A 22,726-nucleotide genomic window follows, 5' to 3' on the forward strand; every position below is an offset into this window, starting at 1 on the left:
CGGCCATCCTAAGCTGAACGCGCCTGCTCTCGTCAGATCGCAGACTGATACCCAGCTTAGGGCCTGGTAAGTACCAGCATGGTAGACTGGCTGGAATCCCGGGTGCAGTTGACATTTTAATCTGTTGCCGCCTTCCGCTCCGATTCGGAAAAGGATTTATTGATGCTTAAATCCACAATATACAGGGTGTGAAGCTGTCAACGGCCATCCTAAGCTGAACGTGTCTGCTCTCCTCAGATCGCAGACTGCTGACCGGCAGATACCGGCGTGGGAGACTGGCTGGCAATCCAAGGTGCCATTGACATTTTGCTCTGTTGCCGCCTTCCTCTCCGATTAATAAAAATATTAATTGATGCTTAAATCCACAGTATACAAAGTGTGAAGCTGTCAACGGCCATCCTAAGCTGGACGCGCCTGCTCTCGTCAGATTGCAGACTGTTACCCAGCTTAGGGCCTGGTAAGTACCAGCATGGGAGACTGGCTGGGAATCCCGGGTGCAGTTGACATTTTAATCTGTTGCTGCCTTCCGCTCTGATTCGGAAAATGATTTATTGATGCTTAAATGCACAGTATAAAGGGCGTGAAGCTGTCAACGGCCATCCTAAGCTGAACGCGCTTGCTCTCGTCAGAACGCAGACTGCTACCCAGCTTAGGGCCCGGTAAGTACCAGCATGGGAGACTGGCTGGGAATCCCAGGTGTTGTTGACATTTTGCTCTGTAGCCGCCTTCCGCTCCGATTCCGAAAAGGATTTATTGATGCTTAAATCCACAGTATACAGGTTGTGAAGCCGTCTACGGCTATCCTAAGCTGAATGTGCCTGTTCTTGTCAGATCGCAGACTGCTGCCCGGCAAGTACAGGCATGGGAGACTGGCTGACAATCCAAGGTGCTATTGACATTTTGCTCTGTTGCCGCCTTCCTCTCTGATTCCGAAAAGGATTTATTGATGCTTAAATGCACAGTATAAAAAGCATGAAGCTGTCAATGGCCATCCTAAGCTGAACGCGCCTGCTCTCGTCAGATCGCAGACTGCTACCCAGCTTAGAGCCCGGTAAGTACTGGCATGGGAGACTGGCTGGGAATCCCGGGTGCAGTTGACATTTTGCTCTGTTGCCGCCTTACGCTCCGATTCCGAAAAGGATTTATTGATGCTTAAATCCACAGTATACAGGGTGTGAAGATGTCTACGGCCATCCTAAGCTGAATGCTCCTGTTCTCGTCAGATCGCAGACTGCTACCCAGCTTCGGGCCTGGTATGTACCAGCATGGGAGACTGGCTGGGAATCCCGGGTGCAGTTGACATTTTGCTCTGTTTCTGCTCCGATTCCGAAAATTATTTATTGATGCTTAAATCCACAATACACAGGGTGTGAAGCTGTCAACGGCCATCCTAAGCCTGAACATGCCTGCTCTCCTCAGATCGCAGACTGCTGCCCGGCAGTTACCAGCATGGGAGACTGGCTGGCAATTCAAAGTGCCATTGACATTTTGCTCTGTTGCCGCCTTCCTCTCCGATTAATAAAAATATTTATTGATGCTTAAATCCACAATATACAAGGCGTGAAGATGTCAACGGCCATCCTAAGCTGAACGCGCCTGCTCTTGTCAGATCGCAGACTGCTACCCAGCTAAGGGCACAGTAAGTACCAGCATGGGAGACTGGCTGGGAATCCCGGGTGCAGTTGACATTTTAATCTGTTGCCGCCTTCCGCTTCGATTCCGAAAAGGATTTATTGATGCTTAAATGCACAGTATAAAAAGCATGAAGCTGTCAATGGCCATCCTAAGCTGAACGCGCCTGCTCTCGTCAGATCGCAGACTGCTCTAGCTTAGGGCCCGGTAGGTACTGGCATGGGAGACTGGCTGGGAATCCCGGGTGCAGTTGACAATTTAATCTGTTGCCGCCTTCCGCTCCGATTCGGAAAAGGATTTATTGATGCTTAAATCCACAATACACAGGGTGTGAAGCTGTCAACGGCCATCCTAAGCCTGAACGTGCCTGCTCTCCTCAGATCGCAGACCACTGCCCGGCAGTTACCAGCATGGGAGACTGGCTGGCAATCCAAGGTGCCATTGACATTTTGCTCTGTTGCCGCCTTCCTCTCCGATTAATAAAAATATTTATTGATGATTAAATTCACAATATACAAGGCGTGAAGATGTCAACGGCCATCCTAAGCTGAACGCGCCTGCTCTCGTCAGATCGCAGACTGCTACCCAGCTTAGGGCCCAGTAAGTACCGGCATGGGAGACTGGCTGGGAATCCCGGGTGCAGTTGCCATTTTGCTCTGTTTCTGCTCCGATTCCGAAAATTATTTATTGATGCTTAAATCCACAGTATACAAAGTGTGAAGCTGTCAACGGCCATCCTAAGCTGAACGCTCCTGCTCTCGTCAGATCGCAGACTGCTACCCAGCTTAGGGCCTGGTAAGTACCAGCATGGGAGACTGGCTGGGAATCCCAGGTGCAGTTGACATTTTAATCTGTTGCCGCCTTCCGCTCCGATTCGGAAAAGGATTTATTGATGCTTAAATCCACAATACACAGGGTGTGAAGCTGTCAACGGCCATCCTAAGCCTGAACGTGCCTGCTCTCCTCAGATCGCAGACTACTGCCCGGCAGTTACCGGCATGGGAGACTGGCTGGCAATCCAAGGTGCCATTGACATTTTGCTCTGTTGCCGCCTTCCTCTCCGATTAATAAAAATATTTATTGATGCTTAAATTCACAATATACAAGGCGTGAAGATGTCAACGGCCATCCTAAGCTGAACGCGCCTTCTCTCGTCAGATCGCAGACTGCTACCCAGCTTAGGGCCCAGTAAGTACTGGCATGGGAGACTGGCTGGGAATCCCGGGTGCAGTTGACATTTTGCTCTGTTGCCGCCTTCCGTTCCGATTCCGAAAATGATTTATTAATGCTTAAATGCACAGTATAAAAATCATGAAGCTGTCAATGGCCATCCTAAGCTGAACGCGCCTGCTTTCGTCTGATCGCAGACTGCTACCTAGCTTAGGGCCCGGTAAGTACTGGCATGGGAGACTGGCTGGGAATCCCGGTTGCCGTTGACATTTTGCTCTATTGCTGCCTTCCGCTCCGATTCCGAAAATAATTTATTGATGCTTAAATCCACAGTATACTAGGTGTGAAGCTGTCGACGGCCATCCTAAGCTTAACGCGCCTGCTCTCGTCAGAATGCAGACTGGTACAGATCTTAGGGCCCGGTAAGTACCGGCATGGGACACTGGCTGGGAATCCCGGCTGCCGTTGACATTTTGCTCTGTTGCCGCCATCCGTTCCGATTCCGAAAAGGATTTATTGATGCTTAAATGCACAGTATACAGGGTGTGAAGCTGTCAACGGCCATCCTAAGCTGAACGCGCCTGCTCTCGTCAGATCGCAGACTGATACCCAGCTTAGGGCCTGGTAAGTACCAGCATGGGAGACTGGCTGGGAGTCCCAGGTGTTGTTGACATTTTGCTCTGTAGCCGCCTTCCGCTCCGATTCCGAAAAGGATTTATTGATGCTTAAATCCACAGTATACAGGGTGTGAAGCCGTCTACGGCTATCCTAAGCTGAATGTGTCTGTTCTTGTCAGATCGCAGACTGCTGCCCGGCAAGTACGGGCATGGGAGACTGGCTGGCAATCCAAGGTGCTATTGACATTTTGCTCTGTTGCCGCCTTCCTCTACGATTCCGAAAAGGCTTTATTGATGCTTAAATGCACAGTATAAAAAGCATGAAGCTGTCAATGGCCATCCTAAGCTGAATGCGCCTGCTCTCGTCAGATCGCAGACTGCTACCCAGCTTAGGGCCCGGTAAGTACTGGCATGGGAGCCTGGCTGGGAATCCCGGGTGCCGTTGACATTTTGCTCTATTGCTGCCTTCCGCTCCGATTCCGAAAATAATTTATTGATGCTTAAATCCACAGTATACAAGGTGTGAAGCTGTCGACGGCCATCCTAAGCTTAACGCGCCTGCTCTCGTCAGATCGCAGACTGGTACAGATCTTAGGGCCCGGTAAGTACCGGCATGGGACACTGGCTGGGAATCCCGGCTGCCGTTGACATTTTGCTCTGTTGCCGCCTTCCGTTCCGATTCCGAAAAGGATTTATTGATGCCTAAATGCACAGTTTAAAGGGCGAGAAGCTGTCGACGGCCATCCTAAGCTGAACGCGCCTGCTCTCGTCAGATCGCAGACTGCTACCCAGCTTAGGGCCCGGTAAGTACCAGCATGGGAGACTGGCTGGGAATCCCAGGTGTCGTTGACATTTTGCTCTGTTGCCGCCTTCCGCTCCGATTCCGAAAAGGTTTTATTGATGCTTAAATCCACAGTATACAGGGTGTGAAGATGTCTATGGCCATCCTAAGCTGAATGCGCCTGTTCTCGTCAGATCGCAGACTGCCACCCAGCTTTGGGCCTGGTAAGTACCAGCATGGGTGACTGGCTGGGAATCCCGGGTGCAGTTGACATTTTAATCTGTTGCCGCCTTCCGCTCTGATTCGGAAAAGAATTTATTGATGCTTAAATCCACAATATACAGGGTGTGAAGCTGTCAACGGCCATCCTAAGCCTGAACGTGCCTGCTCTCCTCAGATCACAGACTACTGCCCGGCAGTTACCGGCATGGGAGACTGGCTGGCAATCCAAGGTGCCATTGACATTTTGCTCTGTTGCCGCCTTCCTCTCCGATTAATAAAAATATTTATTGATGCTTAAATTCACAATATACAAGGCGTGAAGATGTCAACGGCCATCCTAAGCTGAACGCGCCTGCTCTCGTCAGATCGCAGACTGCTACCCAGCTTAGGGCCCAGTAAGTACCGGCATGGGAGACTGGCTGGGAATCCCGGGTGCAGTTGACATTTTGCTCTGTTGCCGCCTTCCGTTCCGATTCCGAAAAGGATTTATTGATGCTTAAATCCACAATACACAGGGTGTGAAGCTGTCAACGGCCATCCTAAGCCTGAACGTGCCTGCTCTCCTCAGATCGCAGACTACTGCCTGGCAGTTACCGGCATGGGAGACTGGCTGGCAATCCAAGGTGCCATTGACATTTTGCTCTGTTGCCGCCTTCCTCTCCGATTAATAAAAATATTTATTGATGCTTCAATTCACAATATACAAGGCGTGAAGATGTCAACGGCCATCCTAAGCTGAACGTGCCTGCTCTCGTCAGATCGCAGACTGCTACCCAGCTTAGGGCCCAGTAAGTACCGGCATGGGAGACTGGCTGGGAATCCCGGGTGCAGTTGACATTATGCTCTGTTGCCGCCTTCTGTTCTGATTCCGAAAAGGATTTATTGATGCTTAAATGCACAGTATAAAAAGCATGAAGCTGTCAACGGCCATCCTAAGCTGAACGCGCCTGCTCTCGTCAGATCGCAGACTGCTACCCAGCTTAGGGCCCAGTAAGTACCGGCATGGGAGACTGGCTGGGAATCCCGGGTGCAGTTGACATTATGCTCTGTTGCCGCCTTCCGTTCTGATTCCGAAAAGGATTTATTGATGCTTAAATGCACAGAATACAGGGTGTGAAGCTGTCAACGGCCATCCTAAGCTGAACGCGCCTGCTCTCGTCAGATCGCAGACTGATACCCAGCTTAGGGCCTGGTAAGTACCAGCATGGTAGACTGGCTGGAATCCCGGGTGCAGTTGACATTTTAATCTGTTGCCGCCTTCCGCTCCGATTCGGAAAAGGATTTATTGATGCTTAAATCCACAATATACAGGGTGTGAAGCTGTCAACGGCCATCCTAAGCTGAACGTGTCTGCTCTCCTCAGATCGCAGACTGCTGCCCGGCAGATACCGGCGTGGGAGACTGGCTGGCAATCCAAGGTGCCATTGACATTTTGCTCTGTTGCCGCCTTCCTCTCCGATTAATAAAAATATTAATTGATGCTTAAATCCACAGTATACAAAGTGTGAAGCTGTCAACGGCCATCCTAAGCTGGACGCGCCTGCTCTCGTCAGATTGCAGACTGTTACCCAGCTTAGGGCCTGGTAAGTACCAGCATGGGAGACTGGCTGGGAATCCCGGGTGCAGTTGACATTTTAATCTGTTGCCGCCTTCCGCTCTGATTCGGAAAAGGATTTATTGATGCTTAAATGCACAGTATAAAGGGCGTGAAGCTGTCAACGGCCATCCTAAGCTGAACGCGCTTGCTCTCGTCAGAACGCAGACTGCTACCCAGCTTAGGGCCCGGTAAGTACCAGCATGGGAGACTGGCTGGGAATCCCAGGTGTTGTTGACATTTTGCTCTGTAGCCGCCTTCCGCTCCGATTCCGAAAAGGATTTATTGATGCTTAAATCCACAGTATACAGGTTGTGAAGCCGTCTACGGCTATCCTAAGCTGAATGTGCCTGTTCTTGTCAGATCGCAGACTGCTGCCCGGCAAGTACGGGCATGGGAGACTGGCTGGCAATCCAAGGTGCTATTGACATTTTGCTCTGTTGCCGCCTTCCTCTCTGATTCCGAAAAGGATTTATTGATGCTTAAATCAACAATATACAGGGTGTGAAGCTGTCAACGGCCATCCTAAGCCTGAACGTGCCTGCTCTCCTCAGATCGCAGACTGCTGCCCGGCAGTTACCGGCATGGGAGTCTGGCTGGCAATCCAAGGTGCCATTGACATTTTGCTCTGTTGCCGCCTTCCTCTCCGATTAATAAAAATATTTATTGATGCTTAAATCCACAATATACAAGGCGTGAAGATGTCAACGGCCATCCTAAGCTGAACGCGCCTGCTCTCGTCAGATCGCAGACGGCTACCCAGCTTAGGGCCCGGTAAGTACTGGCATGGGAGACTGGCTGGGAATCCCGGGTGCCGTTGACATTTTGCTCTTTTGCTGCCTTCCGCTCCAATTACGAAAAGAATTTATTGATGCTTAAATCCACAGTATACAAGGTGTGAAGCTGTCGACGGCCATCCTAAGCTTAACGCGCCTGCTCTCGTCAGATCGCAGACTGGTACAGATCTTAGGGCCCGGTAATTACCGGCATGGGACACTGGCTGGGAATCCCGGCTGCCGTTGACATTTTGCTCTGTTGCCGCCTTCCGTTCCGATTCTGAAAAGGATTTATTGATGCTTAAATGCACAGTATAAAGGGCGAGAAGCTGTCAACGGCCATCCTAAGCTGAAAGCGCCTGCTCTCGTCAGATCGCAGACTGCTACCCAGCTTAGGGCCCGGTAAGTACCAGCATGGGAGACTGGCTGGGAATCCCAGGTGTCGTTGACATTCTGCTCTGTTGCCGCCTTACGCTCCGATTCCGAAAAGGATTTATTGATGCTTAAATCCACAGTATACAGGGTGTGCAGATGTCTACGGCCATCCTAAGCTGAATGCGCCTGTTCTCGTCAGATCGCAGACTGCTACCCAGCTTCGGGCCTGGTAAGTACCAGCATGGGAGACTGGCTGGGAATCCCGAGTGCAGTTGACATTTTGCTCCGATTCCGAAAATAATTTATTGATGCTTAAATCCACAGTATACAAAGTGTGAAGCTGTCAACAGCCATCCTAAGCTGAACGTGCCTGCTCTCGTCAGATTGCAGACTGCTACCCAGCTTAGGGCCTGGTAAGTACCAGCATGGGAGACTGGCTGGAATCCTGGGTGCAGTTGACATTTTAATCTGTTGCCGCCATCCGCTCCGATTCGGAAAAGAATTTATTGATGCTTAAATCCACAATATACAACACGTGAAGATGTCAACGGCCATCCTAAGCTGAACGCGCCTGCTCTCGTCAGATTGCAGACTGCTACCCAGCTTAGGGCCCAGTAAGTACCGGCATGGGAGACTGGCTGGGAATCCCGGGTGCAGTTGACATTTTGCTCTGTTGCCGCCTTCCTCTCCGATTCCGAAAAGGATTTATTGGTGCTTAAATGCGCAGTATAAAAATCATGAAGCTGTCAATGGCCATCCTAAGCTGAATGCGCCTGTTCTCGTCAGATCGCAGACTGCTTCCCAGCTTCGGGCCTGGTAAGTACCAACATGGGAGACTGGCTGGGAATCCCGGGTGAAGTTGACATTTTGCTCTGTTTCGTCTCCGATTCCGAAAATTATTTATTGATGCTTAAATCCACAGTATACAAAGTGTGAAGCTGTCAACGGCCATCCTAAGCTGAACGCGCCTGCGCTCGTCAGATCGCAGAATGCTACTCAGCTTAGGGCCTGGTAAGTACCAGCATGGGAGACTGGCTGAGAATCCCGGTTGCCGTTGACGTTTTGCTCTGTTTCTGCTCCGATTCCGAAAATTATTTATTGATGCTTAAATCCACAGTATACAAAGTGTGAAGCTGTCAACGGCCATCCTAAGCTGAACGCGCCTGCTCTCGTCAGATCGCAGACTGTTACCCAGCTTAGGGCCCGGTAAGTACCAGCATGGGAGACTGGCTGGGAATCCCAGGTGTTGTTGACATTTTGCTCTGTAGCCGCCTTCCGCTTCGATTTCGAAAATGATTTATTGATGCTTAAATCCACAGTATACAGGGTGTGAAGCCGTCTACGGCTATCCTAAGCTGAATGTGCCTGTTCTTGTCAGATCGCAGACTGCTGCCCGGCAAGTACAGGCATGGGAGACTGGCTGGGAATCCAAGGTGCTATTGACATTTTGCTCTGTTGCCGCCTTCCTTTCCGATTCCGAAAAGGATTTATTGATGCTTAAATGCACAGTATAAAAAGCATGAAGCTGTCAATGGCCGTCGTAAGCTGAACGCGCCTGCTCTCGTCAGATCGCAGACTGCTACCCAGCTTACGGCCCGGTAAGTACTGGCATGGGAGACTTGCTGGGAATCCCAGGTGCCGTTGACATTTTGCTCTATTGCTGCCTTCCGCTCCGATTCCGAAAATAATTTATTGATGCTTAAATCCACAGTATACAAGGTGTGAAGCTGTCAACGGCCATCCTAAGCTTAACGCGCCTGCTCTCGTCAGATCGCAGACTGGTACAGATCTTAGGGCCCGGTAAGTACCGGCATGGGACACTGGCTGGGAATCCCGGCTGCCATTGACATTTTGCTCTGTTGCCGCCTTCCGCTCCGATTCGGAAAAGGATTTATTGATGCTTAAATGCACAGTATAAAGGGCGTGATGCTGTTAACGGCCATCCTAAGCTGAACGCGCCTGCTCTCATCAGATCGCAGACTGCTACCAAGCTTAGGGCCCGGTAAGTACCAGCATGGGAGACTGGCTGGGAATCCCAGGTGTTGTTGACATTTTGCTCTGTAGCCGCCTTCCGCTCCGATTCCGTAAAGGATTTATTGATGCTTAAATCCACAGTATACAGGGTTTGAAGCCGTCTACGGCTATCCTAAGCTGAATGTGCCTGTTCTTGTCAGATCGCAGACTGCTGCCCGGCACGTACGGGCATGGGAGACTGGCTGGCAATCCAAGGTGCTATTGACATTTTGCTCTGTTGCCGCCTTCCTCTCCGATTCCGAAAAGGATTTATTGATGCTTAAATGAACAGTATAAAAAGCATGAAGCTGTCAATGGCCATCCTAAGCTGAACGCGCCTGCTCTCGTCAGATCGCAGACTGCTACCCAGCTGAGGGCCCGGTAAGTACTGGCATGGGAGACTGGCTGGGAATCCCGGGTGCCGTTGACATTTTGCTCTATTGCTGCCTTCCGTTCCGATTCCGAAAAGGATTTATTGATGCTTAAATGCACAGTATAAAGGGCGGGAAGCTGTCAACGGCCATCCTAAGCTGAAAGCGCCTGCTCTCGTCAGATCGCAGAATGCTACCCAGCTTAGGGCCCGGTAAGTACCAGCATGGGAGACTGGCTGGGAATCCCAGGTGTTGTTGACATTTTGTTCTGTTGCCGCTCCGATTCCGAAAAGGATTTATTGATGCTTAAATCCACAGTATACAGGGTGTGAAGATGTCTACGGCCATCCTAAGCTGAATGTGCCTGTTCTCGTCAGATCGCAGACTGCTACCCAGCTTCGGGCCTGGTAAGTACCAGCATGGGAGACTGGCTGGGAATCCCGGCTGCCGTTGACATTTTGCTCTGTTTCTGCTCCGATTCCGAAAATTATTTATTGATGCTTAAATGCACAGTATAAAAAGCATGAAGCTGTCAATGGCCATCGTAAGCTGAACGCGCCTGCTCTCGTCAGATCGCAGACTGCTACCCAGCTTAGGGCCTGGTAAGTACCAGCATGGGAGACTGGCTGGGAAACCCGGGTGCAGTTGACATTTTGCTCTGTTTCTGCTCCGATTCCGAAAATTATTTATTGATGCTTAAATCCACAGTATACAAAGTGTGAAGCTGTCAACGGCCATCCTAAGCCTGAACGTGCCTGCTCTCCTCAGGTCGCAGACTGCTACCCAGCTTAGGGCCCAGTAAGTACCGGCATGGGTGACTGGCTGGGAATCCCGAGTGCAGTTGACATTTTGCTCTGTTGCCGCCTTCCGTTCCGATTCTGAAAAGGATTTATTGATGCTTAAATGCACAGTATAAAAAGCATGAAACTGTCAATGGCCATCCTAAGCTGAACGCGCCTGCTCTCTTTCCGATCCAATTCGGAAAAGGATCTATTGATGCTTAAATCCACAATATACAGGGTGTGAAGCTGTCAACGGCCATCCTAAGTCTGAACGTGCCTGCTGTCCTCAGATCGCAGACTGCTGCCCGGCAGATACCGGCATGGGAGACTGGCTGGCAATCCAAGGTGCCATTGACATTTTGCTCTGTTGCCGCCTTCTTCTCCGATTAATAAAAATATTTATTGATGCTTAAATCCACAATATACAAGGCATAAAGATGTCAACGGCCATCCTAAGCTGAACGCGCCTGCTCTCGTCAGATCGCAGCCTGCTACCCAGCTTAGGGCCCAGTAAGTAGCGGCATGGGAGACTGGCTGGGAATCCTGGGTGCAGTTGACATTTTGCTCTGTTGCCGCCTTCCGCTCCGATTCGGAAAATGATTTATTGATGCTTAAATGCACAGTATAAAGGGCGTGAAGCTGTCAACGGCCATCCTAAGCTGAACGTGCCTGCTCTCGTAAAATCGCACACTGCTACCTAGCTTAGGGCCCGGTAAGTACCAGCATGGGAGACTGGCTGGGAATCCCAGGTGTTGTTGACATTTTGCTCTGTAGCCGCCCTCCGCTCCGATTCCGAAAAGGATTTATTGATGCTTAAATCCACAGTATACAGGGTGTGAAGCCATCTACGGCTATCCTAAGCTGAATGTGCCTGTTCTTGTCAGATCGCAGACTGCTGCCCGGCAAGTACGGGCACGGGAGACTGGCTGGCAATCCAAGGTGCTATTGACATTTTGCTCTGTTGCCGCCTTCCTCTCCGATTCCGAAAAGGATTTATTGATGCTTAAATGCACAGTATAAAAAGCATGAAGCTGTCAATGGCCATCCTAATCTGAACGCGCCTGCTCTCGTCAGATCGCAGACTGCTACCCAGATTAGGGCCCAGTAAGTACTGGCATGGGAGACTGGCTGGGAATCCCGGGTGCCGTTGACATTTTGCTCTATTGCTGCCTTCCGCTCCGATTCCGAAAAGTATTTATTGATGCTTAAATCCACAGTATACAAGGTGTGAAGCTGTCGACGGCCATCCTAAGCTTAACGCGCCTGCTCTCGTCAGATCGCAGACTGGTACAGATCTTAGGGCCCGGTAAGTACCGGCATGAGACACTGGCTGGGAATCCCGGCTGCCGTTGACATTTTGCTCTGTTGCCTCCTTCCGTTCCGATTCCGAAAAGGATTTATTGATGCTTAAATGCACAGTATAAAGGGCGAGAAGCTGTAAACGGCCATCCTAAGCTGAACGCGCCTGCTTTCGTCAGATCGCAGACTGCTACCCAGCTTAGGGCCAGGTAAGTACCAGCATGGGAGACTGGCTGGGAATCCCAGGTGTCGTTGACATTTTGTTCTGTTGCCGCCATCCGCTCCGATTCCGAAAAGGATTTATTGATGCTTAAATCCACAGTATACAGGGTGTGAAGGTGTCTACGGCCATCCTAAGCTGAAAGCGCCTGCTCTCGTCAGATTGTAGACTGCTACCCAGCTTAGGGCCCGGTAAGTACCAGCATGGGAGACTGGCTGGGAATCCCAGGTGTTGTTGACATTTTGCTCTGTAGCCGCCTTCCGCTTCGATTCCGAAAAGGATTTATTGATGCTTAAATCCACAGTATACAGGGTGTGAAGCCGTCTTTGTCTATCCTAAGCTGAATGTGCCTGTTCTTGTCAGATTGCAGACTGCTGCCCGGCAAGTACGGGCATGGGAGACTGGCTGGCAATCCAAGGAACTATTGACATTTTGCTCTGTTGCAGCCTTCCTCTCCGATTCCGAAAAGGATTTATTGATGCTTAAATGCACAGTATAAAAAGCATGAAGCTGTCAATGGCCATCCTAAGCTGAACGCGCTTGCTCTCGTCAGATCGCAGATTGCTACCCAGCTTAGGGCCCGGTAAGTACTGGCATGGGAGACTGGCTGGGAATCCCAGGTGCCGTTGACATTTTGCTCTATTGCTGCCCTCCGCTCCGATTCCGAAAATAATTTATTGATGCTTAAATCAACAGTATACAAGGTGTGAAGCTGTCGACGGCCATCCTAAGCTTAACGCGCCTGCTCTCGTCAGATCGCAGACTGGTACAGATCTTAGGGCCCGGTAAGTACCGGCATGAGACACTGGCTGGGAATCCCGGCTGCCGTTGACATTTTGCTCTGTTGCCGCCTTCCGTTCCGATTCCGAAAAGGATTTATTGATGCTTAAATGCACAGTATAAAGTGCGAGAAGCTGTAAACGGCCATCCTAAGCTGAACGCGCCTGCTCTCGTCAGATCGCAGACTGGTACAGATCTTAGGGCCCGGTAAGTACCGGCATGGGACACTGGCTGGGAATCCCGGCTGCCGTTGACATTTTGCTCTGTTGCCGCCTTACGCTCCGATTCCGAAAAGGATTTATTGATGCTTAAATCCACAGTATACAGGGTGTGAAGATGTCTACGGCCATCCTAAGCTGAATGCGCCTGTTCTCGTCAGATCGCAGACTGCTTCCCAGCTTCGGGACTGGTAAGTACCAGCATGGGAGACTGGCTGGGAATCCCGGGTGCAGTTGACATTTTGCTCAGTTTCTGCTCCGATTCCGAAAATTATTTATTGATGCTTAAATCCACAGTATACAAAATGTGAAGCTGTCAACGGCCATCCTAAGCTGAAGGCGCCTGCTCTTGTCAGATCGCAGACTGCTACCCAGCTTAGGGCCCGGTAAGTACCAGCATGGGAGACTGGCTGGGAATCCCAGGTGTTGTTGACATTTTGCTCTGTTGCCGCCTTCCGCTCTGATTCCGAAAATAATTTATTGATGCTTAAATCCACAGTATACAAGGTGTGAAGCTGTCGACGGCCATCCTAAGCTTAACGCGCCTGCTCTCGTCAGATCGCAGACTGGTACAGATCTTAGGGCCCGGTAAGTACCGGCATGAGACACTGGATGGGAATCCCGGCTGCCGTTGACATTTTTCTCTGTTGCCGCCTTCTGTTCCGATTCCGAAAAGGATTTATTGATGCTTAAATGCACAGTATAAAGGGCGAGAAGCTGTCAACGGCCATCCTAAGCTGAACGAGCCTGCTCTCGTCAGATCGCAGACTGCTACACAGCTTAGGGCCCGGTAAGTACCAGCATGGGAGACTGGCTGGGAATCCCAGGTGTCGTTGACATTTTGTTCTGTTGCCGCCTTCCGCTCCGATTCCGAAAAGGATTTATTGATGCTTAAATTCACAGTATACAGGGTGTGAAGTTGTCTACGGCCATCCTAAGCTGAATGCGCCTGTTCTCGTCAGATCGCAGACTGCTACCCAGCTTCGGGCCTGGTAAGTACCAGCATGGGAGACTGCCTGGGAATCCCGGCTGCCGTTGACATCTTGCTCTGTTTCTGCTCCGATTTCGAAAATTATTTATTGATGCTTAAATCCACAGTATACAAAGTGTGAAGCTGTCAACGGCCATCCTAAGCTGAACGCGCCTGCTCTCATCAGATCGCAGTCTGCTACCCAGCTTAGGGCCCGGTAAGTACCAGCATTGTAGACTGGCTGGGAATCCCGGGTGCAGTTGACATTTTAATCTGTTGCCACCTTCCGCTCCGATTCGGAAAAGTATTTATTGATGCTTAAATCCACAATATACAGGGTGTGAAGCCGTCTACGGCTATCCTAAGCTGAATGTGCCTGTTCTTGTCAGATCGCAGACTGCTGCCCGGCAAGTACGGGCACGGGAGACTGGCTGGCAATCCAAGGTGCTATTGACATTTTGCTCTGTTGCCGCCTTCCTCTCCGATTCCGAAAAGGATTTATTGATGCTTAAATGCACAGTATAAAAAGCATGAAGCTGTCAATGGCCATCGTAAGCTGAACGCGCCTGCTCTCGTCAGATTGCAGACTGCTACCCAGCTTAGGGCCCGGAAAGTACTGGCATGGGAGACTGGCTGGGATTCCCAGGTGCCGTTGACATTTTGCTCTATTGCTGCCTTCCGATCCGATTCCGAAAAGAATTTATTGATGCTTAAATCCACAGTATACAAGGTGTGAAGCTGTCGACGGCCATCCTAAGCTTAACGCGCCTGCTCTCGTCAGATCGCAGACTGGTACAGATCTTAGGGCCCGGTAAGTACCGGCATGGGACACTGGCTGGGAATCCCGGCTGCCGTTGACATTTTGCTCTGTTGCCGCCTTCCGTTCCGATTCCGAAAAGGATTTATTGATGCTTAAATCCACAGTATACAGGGCATGAAGATGTCTTTGGCCATCCTAAGCTGAATGCGCCTGTTCTCATCAGATCGCAGACTGCTACCCAGCTTCGGACCTGGTAAGTACCAGCATGGGAGACTGACTGGGAATCCCGGGTGCAGTTGACATTTTGCTCTGTTTCTGCTCCGATTCCGAAAATTATTTATTGATGCTTAAATCCACAGTATACAAAGTGTGAAGCTGTCAACGGCCATCCTAAGCTGAACGCGCCTGCTCTCGTCAGATCGCAGACTGCTACCCAGCTTAGGGCCTGGTAAGTACCAGCATGGGAGACTGGCTGGGAATCCCGGGTGCAGTTGACATTTTAATCTGTTGCCGCCTTCCGCTCCGATTCGGAAAAGGATTTATTGATGCTTAAATCCACAATATACAGGGTGTGAAGCTGTCAACGGCCATCCTAAGCCTGAACGTGCCTGCTCTCCTCAGGTCGCAGACTGCTGCCCGGCAGTTAACGGCATGGGAGACTGGCTGGCAATCCAAGGTGCCATTGACATTTTGCTCTGTTGCCGCCTTCCTCTCCGATTAATAAAAATATTTATTGATGCTTAAATCCACAATTTACAAGGCGTGAAGATGTCAACGGCCATCCTAAGCTGAACGCGCCTGCTCTCATCAGATCGCAGACTGCTACCCAGCTTAGGGCCCAGTAAGTACCGGCATGGGTGACTGGCTGGGAATCCCGAGTGCAGTTGACATTTTGCTCTGTTGCCGCCTTCCGTTCTGATTCCGAAAATGATTTATTGATGCTTAAATGCACAGTATAAAAAGCATGAAGCTGTCAATGGCCATCCTAAGCTGAACGCGCCTGCTCTCGTCAGATCGCAGACTGCTACCCAGCTTAGGGCCTGGTAAGTACCAGCATGGGAGACTGGCTGGGAATCCCGGGTGAAGTTGACATTTTAATCTGTTGCCGCCTTCCGATCCAATTCGGAAAAGGATCTATTGATGCTTAAATCCACAATATACAGGGTGTGAAGCTGTCAACGGCCATCCTAAGCCATAACGTGCCTGCTGTCCTCAGATCGCAGACTGCTGCCCGGCAGATACCGGCATGGGAGACTGGCTGGCAATCCAAGGTGCCATTGACATTTTGCTCTGTTGCCGCCTTCTTCTCCGATTAATAAAAATATTTCTTGATGCTTAAATCCACAATATACAAGGCGTAAAGATGTCAACGGCCATCCTAAGCTGAACGCGCCTGCTCTCGTCAGATCGCAGACTGCTACCCAGCTTAGGGCCCAGTAAGTACCGGCATGGGAGACTGGCTGGGAATCCTGGGTGCAGTTGACATTTTGCTCTGTTGCCGCCTTCCGCTCCGATTCGGAAAATGATTTATTGATGCTTAAACGCACAGTATAAAGGGCGTGAAGCTGTCAACGGCCATCCTAAGCTGATCGTGCCTGCTCTCGTCAGATCGCAGACTGCTACCTAGCTTAGGGCCCGGTAAGTACCAGCATGGGAGACTGGCTGGGAATCCCAGGTGTTGTTGACATTTTGCTCTGTAGCCGCCTTCCGCTCCGATTCCGAAAAGGATTTATTGATGCTTAAAGCCACAGTATACAGGGTGTGAAGCCATTTACGGCTATCCTAAGCTGAATGTGCCTGTTCTTGTCAGATCGCAGACTGCTGCCCGGCAAGTACGGGCACGGGAGACTGGCTGGCAATCCAAGGTGCTATTGACATTTTGCTCTGTTGCCGCCTTCCTCTCCGATTCCGAAAAGGATTTATTGATGCTTAAATGCACAGTATAAAAAGCATGAAGCTGTCAATGGCCATCCTAATCTCAACGCGCCTGCTCTCGTCAGATCGCAGACTGCTACCCAGATTAGGGCCCAGTAAGTACTGGCATGGGAGACTGGCTGGGAATCCCGGGTGCCGTTGACATTTTGCTCTATTGCTGCCTTCCGCTCCGATTCCGAAAAGAATTTATTGATGCTTAAATCCACAGTATACAAGGTGTGAAGCTGTCGACGGCCATCCTAAGCTTAACGCGCCTGCTCTCGTCAGATCGCAGTCTGCTACCCAGCTTAGGGCCCAGTAAGTACCGGCATGGGAGACTGGCTGGGAATCCCGGGTGCAGTTGACATTTTGCTCTGTTGCCGCCTTCCTCTCCGATTCCGAAAAGGATTTACTGATGCTTAAATGCACAGTATAAAAAGCATGAAGCTGTCAACGGCCATCCTAAGCTGAACGCGCCTGCTCTCGTCAGATCGCAGACTGCTACCCAGCTTAGGGCCCGGTAAGTACTGGCAGGGGAGACTGGCTGGGAATCCCAGGTGCCGTTGACATTTTGCTCTATTGCTGCCTTCCGCTCCGATTCCGAAAAGAATTTATTGATGCTTAAATCCACAGTATACAAAGTGTGAAGCTGTCGACGGCCATCCTAAGCTTAACGCGCCTGCTCTTGTCAGATCGCAGACAGGTACAGATCTTAGGGCCCGGTAAGTACCGGCATGGGACACTGGCTGGGAATCCCGGCTGCCGTTGACATTTTGCTCTGTTGCCGCCTTCCGTTTCCAATTCCGAAAAGGATTTATTGATGCTTAAGTGCACAGTATAAAGGGCGAGAAGCTGTCAACGGCCTTAATAAGCTGAACGCGCCTGCTCTCGTCAGATTGCAGACTGCTACCCAGTTTAGGGCCCGGTAAGTACCAGCATGGGAGACTGGCTGGGAATCCCAGGTGTCGTTGACATTTTGCTCTGTTGCCGCCTTCTTCTCCGATTAATAAAAATATTTATTGATGCTTAAATCCACAATATACAAGGCGTAAAGATGTCAACGGCCATCCTAAGCTGAACGTGCCTGCTCTCGTAAAATCGCAGACTGCTACCTAGCTTAGGGCCCGGTAAGTACCAGCATGGGAGACTGGCTGGGAATCCCAGGTGTTGTTGACATTTTGCTCTGTAGCCGCCCTCCGCTCCGATTCCGAAAAGGATTTATTGATGCTTAAATCCACAGTATACAGGGTGTGAAGCCATCTACGGCTATCCTAAGCTGAATGTGCCTGTTCTTGTCAGATCGCAGACTGCTGCCCGGCAAGTACGGGCACGGGAGACTGGCTGGCAATCCAAGGTGCTATTGACATTTTGCTCTGTTGCCGCCTTCCTCTCCGATTCCGAAAAGGATTTATTGATGCTTAAATGCACAGTATAAAAAGCATGAAGCTGTCAATGGCCATCCTAATCTGAACGCGCCTGCTCTCGTCAGATCGCAGACTGCTACCCAGATTAGGGCCCAGTAAGTACTGGCATGGGAGACTGGCTGGGAATCCCGGGTGCCGTTGACATTTTGCTCTATTGCTGCCTTCCGCTCCGATTCCGAAAAGAATTTATTGATGCTTAAATCCACAGTATACAAGGTGTGAAGCTGTCGACGGCCATCCTAAGCTTAACGCGCCTGCTCTCGTCAGATCGCAGACTGGTACAGATCTTAGGGCCCGGTAAGTATCGGCATGAGACACTGGCTGGGAATCCCGGCTGCCGTTGACATTTTGCTCTGTTGCCTCCTTCCGTTCCGATTCCGAAAAGGATTTATTGATGCTTAAATGCACAGTTTAAAGGGCGAGAAGCTGTAAACGGCCATCCTAAGCTGAACGCGCCTGCTTTCGTCAGATCGCAGACTGCTACCCAGCTTAGGGCCAGGTAAGTACCAGCATGGGAGACTGGCTGGGAATCCCAGGTGTCGTTGACATTTTGTTCTGTTGCCGCCATCCGCTCCGATTCCGAAAAGGATTTATTGATGCTTAAATCCACAGTATACAGGGTGTGAAGGTGTCTACGGCCATCCTAAGCTGAATGCGCCTGTTCTCGTCAGATCGCAGACTGCTACCCAGCTTTGGGCCTGGTAAGTACCGACATGGGAGACTGGCTGGGAATCCCGGCTGCCGTTGACATTTTGCTCCGATTTCGAAAATTATTTATTGATGCTTAAATCCACAGTATACAAAGTGTGAAGCTGTCAACGGCCATCCTAAGCTGAAAGCGCCTGCTCTCGTCAGATTGTAGACTGCTACCCAGCTTAGGGCCCGGTAAGTACCAGCATGGGAGACTGGCTGGGAATCCCAGGTGTTGTTGACATTTTGCTCTGTAGCCGCCTTCCGCTTCGATTCCGAAAAGGATTTATTGATGCTTAAATCCACAGTATACAGGGTGTGAAGCCGTCTTTGTCTATCCTAAGCTGAATGTGCCTGTTCTTGTCAGATTGCAGACTGCTGCCCGGCAAGTACGGGCATGGGAGACTGGCTGGCAATCCAAGGAACTATTGACATTTTGCTCTGTTGCCGCCTTCCTCTCCGATTCCGAAAAGGATTTATTGATGCTTAAATGCACAGTATAAAAAGCATGAAGCTGTCAATGGCCATCCTAAGCTGAACGCGCCTGCTCTCGTCAGATTGCAGATTGCTACCCAGCTTAGGGCCCGGTAAGTACTGGCATGGGAGACTGGCTGGGAATCCCAGGTGCCGTTGACATTTTGCTCTATTGCTGCCCTCCGCTCCGATTCCGAAAATAATTTATTGATGCTTAAATCAACAGTATACAAGGTGTGAAGCTGTCGACGGCCATCCTAAGCTTAACGCGCCTGCTCTCGTCAGATCGCAGACTGGTACAGATCTTAGGGCCCGGTAAGTACCGGCATGAGACACTGGCTGGGAATCCCGGCTGCCGTTGACATTTTGCTCTGTTGCCGCCTTCCGTTCCGATTCCGAAAAGGATTTATTGATGCTTAAATGCACAGTATAAAGGGCGAGAAGCTGTAAACGGCCATCCTAAGCTGAACGCGCCTGCTCTCGTCAGATCGCAGACTGGTACAGATCTTAGGGCCCGGTAAGTACCGGCATGGGACACTGGCTGGGAATCCCGGCTGCCGTTGACATTTTGCTCTGTTGCCGCCTTACGCTCCGATTCCGAAAAGGATTTATTGATGCTTAAATCCACAGTATACAGGGTGTGAAGATGTCTACGGCCATCCTAAGCTGAATGCGCCTGTTCTCGTCAGATCGCAGACTGCTTCCCAGCTTCGGGACTGGTAAGTACCAGCATGGGAGACTGGCTGGGAATCCCGGGTGCAGTTGACATTTTGCTCAGTTTCTGCTCCGATTCCGAAAATTATTTATTGATGCTTAAATCCACAGTATACAAAATGTGAAGCTGTCAACGGCCATCCTAAGCTGAAGGCGCCTGCTCTTGTCAGATCGCAGACTGCTACCCAGCTTAGGGCCCGGTAAGTACCAGCATGGGAGACTGGCTGGGAATCCCAGGTGTTGTTGACATTTTGCTCTGTTGCCGCCTTCCGCTCTGATTCCGAAAATAATTTATTGATGCTTAAATCCACAGTATACAAGGTGTGAAGCTGTCGACGGCCATCCTAAGCTTAACGCGCCTGCTCTCGTCAGATCGCAGACTGGTACAGATCTTAGGGCCCGGTAAGTACCGGCATGAGACACTGGATGGGAATCCCGGCTGCCGTTGACATTTTTCTCTGTTGCCGCCTTCTGTTCCGATTCCGAAAAGGATTTATTGATGCTTAAATGCACAGTATAAAGGGCGAGAAGCTGTCAACGGCCATCCTAAGCTGAACGAGCCTGCTCTCGTCAGATCGCAGACTGCTACACAGCTTAGGGCCCGGTAAGTACCAGCATGGGAGACTGGCTGGGAATCCCAGGTGTCGTTGACATTTTGTTCTGTTGCCGCCTTCCGCTCCGATTCCGAAAAGGATTTATTGATGCTTAAATTCACAGTATACAGGGTGTGAAGTTGTCTACGGCCATCCTAAGCTGAATGCGCCTGTTCTCGTCAGATCGCAGACTGCTACCCAGCTTCGGGCCTGGTAAGTACCAGCATGGGAGACTGCCTGGGAATCCCGGCTGCCGTTGACATCTTGCTCTGTTTCTGCTCCGATTTCGAAAATTATTTATTGATGCTTAAATCCACAGTATACAAAGTGTGAAGCTGTCAACGGCCATCCTAAGCTGAACGCGCCTGCTCTCATCAGATCGCAGTCTGCTACCCAGCTTAGGGCCCGGTAAGTACCAGCATTGTAGACTGGCTGGGAATCCCGGGTGCAGTTGACATTTTAATCTGTTGCCACCTTCCGCTCCGATTCGGAAAAGGATTTATTGATGCTTAAATCCACAATATACAGGGTGTGAAGCCGTCTACGGCTATCCTAAGCTGAATGTGCCTGTTCTTGTCAGATCGCAGACTGCTGCCCGGCAAGTACGGGCACGGGAGACTGGCTGGCAATCCAAGGTGCTATTGACATTTTGCTCTGTTGCCGCCTTCCTCTCCGATTCCGAAAAGGATTTATTGATGCTTAAATGCACAGTATAAAAAGCATGAAGCTGTCAATGGCCATCGTAAGCTGAACGCGCCTGCTCTCGTCAGATTGCAGACTGCTACCCAGCTTAGGGCCCGGTAAGTACTGGCATGGGAGACTGGCTGGGATTCCCAGGTGCCGTTGACATTTTGCTCTATTGCTGCCTTCCGATCCGATTCCGAAAAGAATTTATTGATGCTTAAATCCACAGTATACAAGGTGTGAAGCTGTCGACGGCCATCCTAAGCTTAACGCGCCTGCTCTCGTCAGATCGCAGACTGGTACAGATCTTAGGGCCCGGTAAGTACCGGCATGGGACACTGGCTGGGAATCCCGGCTGCCGTTGACATTTTGCTCTGTTGCCGCCTTCCGTTCCGATTCCGAAAAGGATTTATTGATGCTTAAATCCACAGTATACAGGGCATGAAGATGTCTTTGGCCATCCTAAGCTGAATGCGCCTGTTCTCATCAGATCGCAGACTGCTACCCAGCTTCGGACCTGGTAAGTACCAGCATGGGAGACTGACTGGGAATCCCGGGTGCAGTTGACATTTTGCTCTGTTTCTGCTCCGATTCCGAAAATTATTTATTGATGCTTAAATCCACAGTATACAAAGTGTGAAGCTGTCAACGGCCATCCTAAGCTGAACGCGCCTGCTCTCGTCAGATCGCAGACTGCTACCCAGCTTAGGGCCTGGTAAGTACCAGCATGGGAGACTGGCTGGGAATCCCGGGTGCAGTTGACATTTTAATCTGTTGCCGCCTTCCGCTCCGATTCGGAAAAGGATTTATTGATGCTTAAATCCACAATATACAGGGTGTGAAGCTGTCAACGGCCATCCTAAGCCTGAACGTGCCTGCTCTCCTCAGGTCGCAGACTGCTGCCCGGCAGTTAACGGCATGGGAGACTGGCTGGCAATCCAAGGTGCCATTGACATTTTGCTCTGTTGCCGCCTTCCTCTCCGATTAATAAAAATATTTATTGATGCTTAAATCCACAATTTACAAGGCATGAAGATGTCAACGGCCATCCTAAGCTGAACGCGCCTGCTCTCATCAGATCGCAGACTGCTACCCAGCTTAGGGCCCAGTAAGTACCGGCATGGGTGACTGGCTGGGAATCCCGAGTGCAGTTGACATTTTGCTCTGTTGCCGCCTTCCGTTCTGATTCCGAAAATGATTTATTGATGCTTAAATGCACAGTATAAAAAGCATGAAGCTGTCAATGGCCATCCTAAGCTGAACGCGCCTGCTCTCGTCAGATCGCAGACTGCTACCCAGCTTAGGGCCTGGTAAGTACCAGCATGGGAGACTGGCTGGGAATCCCGGGTGAAGTTGACATTTTAATCTGTTGCCGCCTTCCGATCCAATTCGGAAAAGGATCTATTGATGCTTAAATCCACAATATACAGGGTGTGAAGCTGTCAACGGCCATCCTAAGCCTGAACGTGCCTGCTGTCCTCAGATCGCAGACTGCTTCCCGGCAGATACCGGCATGGGAGACTGGCTGGCAATCCAAGGTGCCATTGACATTTTGCTCTGTTGCCGCCTTCTTCTCCGATTAATAAAAATATTTATTGATGCTTAAATCCACAATATACAAGGCGTAAAGATGTCAACGGCCATCCTAAGCTG

General features: G+C 50.4%; 20 pseudogenes; all 20 read left to right on the forward strand.

Moving 5' to 3' along the window:
• The first annotated feature begins 588 nt into the window (after nucleotides 1–588).
• On the forward strand, nucleotides 589–708 carry LOC130325661 (5S ribosomal RNA; annotated as a pseudogene).
• Nucleotides 709–2,356: 1,648 nt separating this feature from the next.
• LOC130330933 (5S ribosomal RNA) lies at nucleotides 2,357–2,476 on the forward strand (annotated as a pseudogene).
• An 879-nt stretch (nucleotides 2,477–3,355) lies between these two features.
• LOC130352543 (5S ribosomal RNA) lies at nucleotides 3,356–3,475 on the forward strand (annotated as a pseudogene).
• A 272-nt stretch (nucleotides 3,476–3,747) lies between these two features.
• LOC130341714 (5S ribosomal RNA) lies at nucleotides 3,748–3,867 on the forward strand (annotated as a pseudogene).
• A 284-nt stretch (nucleotides 3,868–4,151) lies between these two features.
• On the forward strand, nucleotides 4,152–4,271 carry LOC130324564 (5S ribosomal RNA; annotated as a pseudogene).
• A 1,865-nt stretch (nucleotides 4,272–6,136) lies between these two features.
• On the forward strand, nucleotides 6,137–6,256 carry LOC130325672 (5S ribosomal RNA; annotated as a pseudogene).
• Nucleotides 6,257–6,719: 463 nt separating this feature from the next.
• LOC130323389 (5S ribosomal RNA) lies at nucleotides 6,720–6,839 on the forward strand (annotated as a pseudogene).
• Nucleotides 6,840–7,123: 284 nt separating this feature from the next.
• LOC130328544 (5S ribosomal RNA) lies at nucleotides 7,124–7,243 on the forward strand (annotated as a pseudogene).
• A 1,059-nt stretch (nucleotides 7,244–8,302) lies between these two features.
• Nucleotides 8,303–8,422, forward strand: LOC130353103 (5S ribosomal RNA; annotated as a pseudogene).
• Nucleotides 8,423–9,490: 1,068 nt separating this feature from the next.
• Nucleotides 9,491–9,610, forward strand: LOC130336269 (5S ribosomal RNA; annotated as a pseudogene).
• An 82-nt stretch (nucleotides 9,611–9,692) lies between these two features.
• Nucleotides 9,693–9,812, forward strand: LOC130323721 (5S ribosomal RNA; annotated as a pseudogene).
• A 2,552-nt stretch (nucleotides 9,813–12,364) lies between these two features.
• On the forward strand, nucleotides 12,365–12,484 carry LOC130323550 (5S ribosomal RNA; annotated as a pseudogene).
• Nucleotides 12,485–13,569: 1,085 nt separating this feature from the next.
• On the forward strand, nucleotides 13,570–13,689 carry LOC130330046 (5S ribosomal RNA; annotated as a pseudogene).
• Nucleotides 13,690–13,771: 82 nt separating this feature from the next.
• Nucleotides 13,772–13,891, forward strand: LOC130352170 (5S ribosomal RNA; annotated as a pseudogene).
• A 1,066-nt stretch (nucleotides 13,892–14,957) lies between these two features.
• LOC130350592 (5S ribosomal RNA) lies at nucleotides 14,958–15,077 on the forward strand (annotated as a pseudogene).
• A 1,866-nt stretch (nucleotides 15,078–16,943) lies between these two features.
• Nucleotides 16,944–17,063, forward strand: LOC130324826 (5S ribosomal RNA; annotated as a pseudogene).
• Nucleotides 17,064–19,124: 2,061 nt separating this feature from the next.
• LOC130339441 (5S ribosomal RNA) lies at nucleotides 19,125–19,244 on the forward strand (annotated as a pseudogene).
• Nucleotides 19,245–20,329: 1,085 nt separating this feature from the next.
• LOC130330055 (5S ribosomal RNA) lies at nucleotides 20,330–20,449 on the forward strand (annotated as a pseudogene).
• Nucleotides 20,450–20,531: 82 nt separating this feature from the next.
• On the forward strand, nucleotides 20,532–20,651 carry LOC130352171 (5S ribosomal RNA; annotated as a pseudogene).
• A 1,066-nt stretch (nucleotides 20,652–21,717) lies between these two features.
• Nucleotides 21,718–21,837, forward strand: LOC130350603 (5S ribosomal RNA; annotated as a pseudogene).
• The last annotated feature ends 889 nt before the right edge of the window (nucleotides 21,838–22,726 follow it).

Source organism: Hyla sarda, chromosome 1 (genome assembly GCF_029499605.1).
Source record: "Hyla sarda isolate aHylSar1 chromosome 1, aHylSar1.hap1, whole genome shotgun sequence".
In the NCBI taxonomy this organism is placed as follows: Eukaryota; Metazoa; Chordata; class Amphibia; order Anura; family Hylidae; genus Hyla; species Hyla sarda.